Source organism: Priapulus caudatus, unplaced genomic scaffold (genome assembly GCF_000485595.1).
Source record: "Priapulus caudatus unplaced genomic scaffold, Priapulus_caudatus-5.0.1 Scaffold44, whole genome shotgun sequence".
Taxonomy (NCBI): domain Eukaryota; kingdom Metazoa; phylum Priapulida; class Priapulimorpha; order Priapulimorphida; family Priapulidae; genus Priapulus; species Priapulus caudatus.
The window spans coordinates 182,221-188,497 of NW_014577105.1; positions in this window are offsets into that span (position 1 = coordinate 182,221).

The window sequence follows — 6,277 nt, forward strand, 5'->3', positions numbered from 1 at the left end:
TGAGAAATAACGGAAAACCAAAATGAACAATTTCCGGTGTGTGTGGGGAGGGGCTATTGCTCATAATGCAGAAGCGCAATGATGACGCAATCTGTACAAACATGATTTATTTGTACAGCCTGCTACTCCCAGAGAGCTTAAAAGTCCGAATCGTGTGAATGCTAAATGATTGCATACAGTAATTAACCTTTTACGATAAATTACCCTTAATTTTAATGCTATAAGCAGAGTTCAATGGTATTCCTGGTTGACCAGTATATAAGATCACTTCCGTAACAAGTTCTTTTACAAGCCCGAATTCTGCAGTGCGTCACAATAATTTGCCGCCGTATGATCTATGTAGAAGCATTATGAGGATAGGAGTATACGCGTATGATTGCAAGGAGGTGATGACCCGCAATATGTATATATACTACGTGAATTCGATCCACGTATACGTAGCGACGCCTCTAAATTACGTCGGCTGTAATTTTTCACGCGGCAATCATAAGCCGCTGTTGTCATTGTCATCACGTATTACATATCTGCTTATACAGAATTTATCACAGCTCGACTACGGTCGCGACTGGTTTTGAAATGATTAGAAAAATAACGTATATATTCGTTTTTTTACGTCGTGTGTTCATTCGAGACCTGCGCGAAATTACTCCGCGTATACCCATATAAATGTAGGAGCAATGAAGGTGGTCTTTTGTCCTCATCGATTCCGGTTGAAATATTGCCTACGCTACACTGACGTGTTTTCATACACGGTCATTTCAAATACGGACGCATTATGCTCCACATTCTAGATGTTGTAAGTGCACTCGGCAAATCGATGTATGGGAATTACGGTTCTGACGTTCAGAATTATATAAGTTACGCTACTTAGTTAAGCCAGGTACGCGTAAGTGTGTCCGTGTGCCGAAGCATTGAAGGACACGAGGCTCTACCGGCCAAATTACTGTCCACGAAGAGTCTCACATAAATAATTGTGTCATGAATTTTATTGCATTTTACACTTTATGTACATAACTGGTAACTGAATTGAATTAAGGACCAGTTATCTCGCAAAGATTATATCGCATTACGACATAGCGCACAAGTGTTCGATCCGCGCTAATGGAGAGGTATTCGAATCGTTGATTTGTTGAAGTAAATTTGATAAAAATGTTTTTGCCTTATTATGTTATACATACGTATCACTCCTGATACGTATAACACACACACGCACGCACGCACGCACACAAATAGCTAGATAGATATATAGTTAGATAGATAGATGGATGGATGGATTGATGGATGGATGGATGGATGGATGGATGGATGATGGATGGATGGATGGATGGATGGATGGATGGATGGATGGATGGATGGATGGATAGATAGATAGATGGATAGATAGATAGATGGATAGATAGATAGATGGATAGATGAATAGATGGATAGATGGATAGATAGATAGATAGATAGATAGATAGATAGACAGACAGACAGACAGACAGACAGACAGACAGACAGACAGACAGATAGATAGATAGATAGATAGATAGATAGATAGATAGATAGATAGATAGATAGATAGATAGATAGACAGATAAATAGATAGACAGATAGATAGAGATGTGTACTCGGGAACACATGTAACTATAGCTGCGCAGCTTGTAAGGTTGGCTTCCACGCCAAGGCTTTCACTTTTGTCGTCGCCATCAACCAATTTCACTGAGAAGCTTAGATAAACGTTGGTCTGCATCGCCGGCAACGCGCAGATATGATTGAGGCTATTCAGGTTAACAAGCACGCCTGTATTCGCGTCAATGCGTTCGGCTACCACTACTACGCATCTGTCCCTTACTCTTCCCCTTTTTCCCTCACTGTCCGCCCATCTCTATCTGCATCGCCGTATTTCCCCCCATGCTGTCACTTTCCCACATCTCCCTACCTACCCCATCCATGTCCGTTCTCTAATTTGTCCCTTTCTCGCCAATAACCACCAGACGGATTGTCAGGCTCCGGCCGGTGAGTCCTAATGTTCTCCGAAAAGATATAAAATTACGGATAGTAACACTGGGAATCGAGGCGCGAAGTGAGCATCGTGCGAAAATGACATGGCTTCGGCGGTCTTAGTGTGACCTTACCGGATCGTATTTTCTGTAACTTTATTAAACAAATATCTACGTGCTTAGCTACGAAAGCGAATGTTTGTTATGGATTATTACGACATACTGAGCGGTCTTTATTTGAAATGCCTGCGCAACTGAAAGGAATCAGCTATGTAGGAATTGCATTGTCGCGTAGTCGAGCCGCGCCGCTGATGTAAGTGTGCGTGTGCGTGTGCGCTTGCGCGTGTGCGTGTGCGTGTGCGTGCGCGCGCGCGCGTGTGTGTGTGTGTGTGTGTGTGTGTGTGTGTGTGTGTGTGTGTGTGTGTGTGTGTGTGTGTGTGTGTGTTGTGTGTATGTGTCGGGTGTGTTCGCGCGCAAGGCGCTGCAGCGGCGTGTGTGTGTGTGTGTGTGTGTGTGTGTGTGTGTGTGTGGTGTGTGTGGTGTGGTGTGTGTTGTGTGTGTGTGTGTGTGTGTTGTGTGTATTGCGTGTATGTGTGCAGCAATGTAGTGTGTGGTGTGTGTGTGTGTGGTGTGGCTGTGCTGTGAGCTGAGGAGGAGAGAGAATAGAGCGAGACAAGGTCCGTCCGACAGCCGCCATCGATATCTTATCGACGAGAAACGGCCGTGCATTCATGAGCCGGGCCGGCGCGTCGTGTTGACGATCCGTGTTTATCCTACCCTTTGCCTTGTCGCGGTTTACACAAGTGGCTGCCGTGCGGGCGTTACCGTAACATGCTAAGCTGCCTCGATAAGTTGCTACACCTCTACCGCCTATGTCGCATTCCCGTCCGGCGCGTTGCGTTTAACGGATCGGAGTTTCATCTGTATATATTCACTAATGTTACGAACGGGTTTTTAACGAACTAACGCCGTTTTAAACAGCACTAAGGTGTATTCGAAAAACGTCTTGTGATCGTAATGTGTCTGTCCTAATATTTATTGATTGAGGATACGCTGCGATAATTCGCCCAAATGCGTTTACTGGCGTGTTTTTTTCTGTTTATTAAGCTTTCGGTATGAATGCATTGAATTAATCTCTTATAGAAGTGGACACCTTTAGATGTTAATGTATAAAACTATATATTTTATTCTATATTTGGTCGGCTTCCTTTTTCTCGTTCATCAATATTTAGTATCGATGAAGTATTGGCATCGACGCGCCGCCGCGTTCTCTGTGCGTACGCGTGCGTGCGTGTTCGTGTATCTGTGTGCGTGTTTGCTAGTGTGCGTGTGTGTATACGTGTATGTGCGTGTTTGCTAGTATGCGTGTGCGCGCAAACGTGTGCTTTCGTACTTGCATGATCGCTCATTGTTATCTGCGCATGATACCCTGGCGTGTATAGGTTGTGCGTGTTACTGCTAGCGCGTGTTGTTTATTTGGTTCCCAATGAAATGTGTTTTTGTGTTGAAAGATGCCGCTTCTATTCTGTCTTATTGTTTCTTCTATTACCGTTTTATTGAGTAAAACATTTCATGCATTATAAAGAATTATTAAACAAAATACTAATTAATTTTTCGTAATTTTCTGCTGTCGCATGCAAATACATTCGTTGCCGTTACAAGCACTCAGTCCACCACCGTTTGTCAAGCGTTCAGCTATTACATCCAGAACATTTTTCTCGTCAATCTTACGATATTAAACCCGGCGCAAAGTCTAGATGACGGTCACTACGTATAGCAATTACGCGTTTCGCCAATCAGCTGTTGTTACCCGTGTGCACCACCGCATATCACACGAGACATAGGGTTGAACTCGGCTCAGTTATAATTATGCACGCGTGGATGCCGCTAAGTCAAATTGCTAAAAATCAACGAATAATGAATAAAGCCAAGGTTGTAAACCAAAGCAGGAAAATCTATCGAAGGGCAGAACTCGGTTACCGACAGGCGTTGTCCTTTCACTTTTAGTTATTCTTAATGGCTTTTAGTTCTAAATTCTCACTCAGTTCAATCCGTTTCCAGAAGGTCCTGCTGCCTATCGGATGACATAATATAACATAAAAATCACATTATCATGTACTAATATTACTATTCATGTTTATTTTTTAATATCTATTTTGTTATATTATTCTTTATATTATAATATATTATTTTATTACCGGAATACATAATAAACGCTTTATTATGCACTGTTATTATTATGTGTGTTTATTATGTTATTATTTATGTTGTCATGTTATTATTTCGAATAATATTCTATATATTATGTTAATTATGTTTTCTTGATATAATAATTAATAGCAAGATTATGACGGAATAACAAGCACAAGCGAAATGCTCTTGAAGTAACGACCGTCATATAATATTATATGACTTACACCGGCTGTATTTCCAAGTATCGCGCTAGGGAGGAATTACATGCAGTATCTATAAACTACATAAGACGACCGCAGAAATTTCAATGTAAACTAAGAACGCTAAGTATACAGTACGCGTAGACCGAATAATTCTGTCCCATATAACTTTATTTTTATTTTGGTGAGGGTTATTGGGACAGAATGGGGTGCATTGAAATTTCGTGAGATCGCATACAAAATGCATGCGCTGCTAATGCGGCCCGTACGCCGCTATTGGCGCGGAAAAAACCGACCGTTCCATTCTACATGGCTTTACCTTGCTACTGATATGTGTATACATTCACTTCAATCGTTATTCACTTTTTAAAAGATTATTTTTCAGAAACCCCGCTTCATTCCACTTTAGTAAATCACATTCGCCATTTACAAACAATCAGACCAATCAGAGCGAGTCTTACAATAGCCTGGTTTTCGCTTGTATCTGTGGCGCTGCAGGAGGGCTGATAGACTCACTCTGATTGGTCTGATTGTTTGTAAATGGCGAATGTTATTTACTAAAGTGGAATGAAGCGGGGTTTCTGAAAAACAATTTAAGAAGTGAATAACGATTGAAGTGAATGTATACACATATCAGTAGCAAGGTAAAGCCATGTAGAAGGAAACGGTAGTTTTTTTCCGCGCCAATAGCGGCGTACGGGCCGCATTAGCATGCAGCGCATGCATTTTGCATGCGATCTCACGAAATTTCAATGAACCCCTGTTCTGTCCCAATAACCCTCACCAAAATATAAAAAAGGTTATATGAGACAGAATTATTCGGTCTAACAGTACGCGATACAACGCTGAGCTCCTATATTATAATATCAAAAACGCCGAACCATCGAGTAGAATAAAATTTGCAATGCGGCGCGGCGTGCAGTTTGAATTCTATCAGGATGAATCACAATGGAACCACCAGGGCGGCGCGATTCGTGCTTTAATTAATTTTATTTCCTGTTGGGAGGAGACTTCTACAGTGACTGTGAGCCCGTGCGAGTGACTCACCAAGCGAGATCTATCGGATATCGGCATGTGTCTTTGAAACTACGATTGCTCTCTTATAGAGTAAAAGCGGGATACCCGGCGTTGCCCGGGTAAATCAGTGGCGTTACTCAGTTGGTGACCGCTTAGTTGAAAGGAAAATACCCAACAAAAACTAACTATCTATCTATCCATGCATCCATCTATGCATCCATCCATCCATCCCATTCTATGCCATCCCATGACATCCCATGCCATGCCATGCCATGCCATGCCATTCCATGCCATCCCATGCCCTGCCATGCCATCCCATCCCATCCCACTCATCCCATCACACCGCATCCCCCATCCCATTCCATCCCAAAGGACCAAAACAGTAACAAATAATAAGAAATCAAAAGAAGAAGCTTTAGCCTAACCAAGACTTCAGCCTGTACGCTTATAGATTGAGTTCTCACCTGTTCACTATATTCACTGTGTTCAACTGTAGCACAAATAGCTCAGTTGTTGCTACCAAACAATAATCTTAAGACACTCACACGTTGCCGCCATCTATTGACGAATTAAGTATTAATTTGTTTTCAATTTTTAACTTTGTAACTTTTCTTATTTTTTTAATGAATATATTATATAAATTAATTTTTTAAATTTTGAAGTGGCAGAAGTACTGGGTGAAGATGCAGAAGTACATACTAAAGAGGTAGGTAAAGGAAAAAGAGAAAAAAGGGGAAAATAAGATCCCCAGCTGTGACTCGAACCCGGAATCCCGGTGTAGGAGACGGATGTTCTAGGTGTTGAACAACAGTAGAGTGCGTCCATAGGCGGCAGGCCTGTATAAGCATCGAACATAAATTAATTAAAAATACTCACACTGTTACT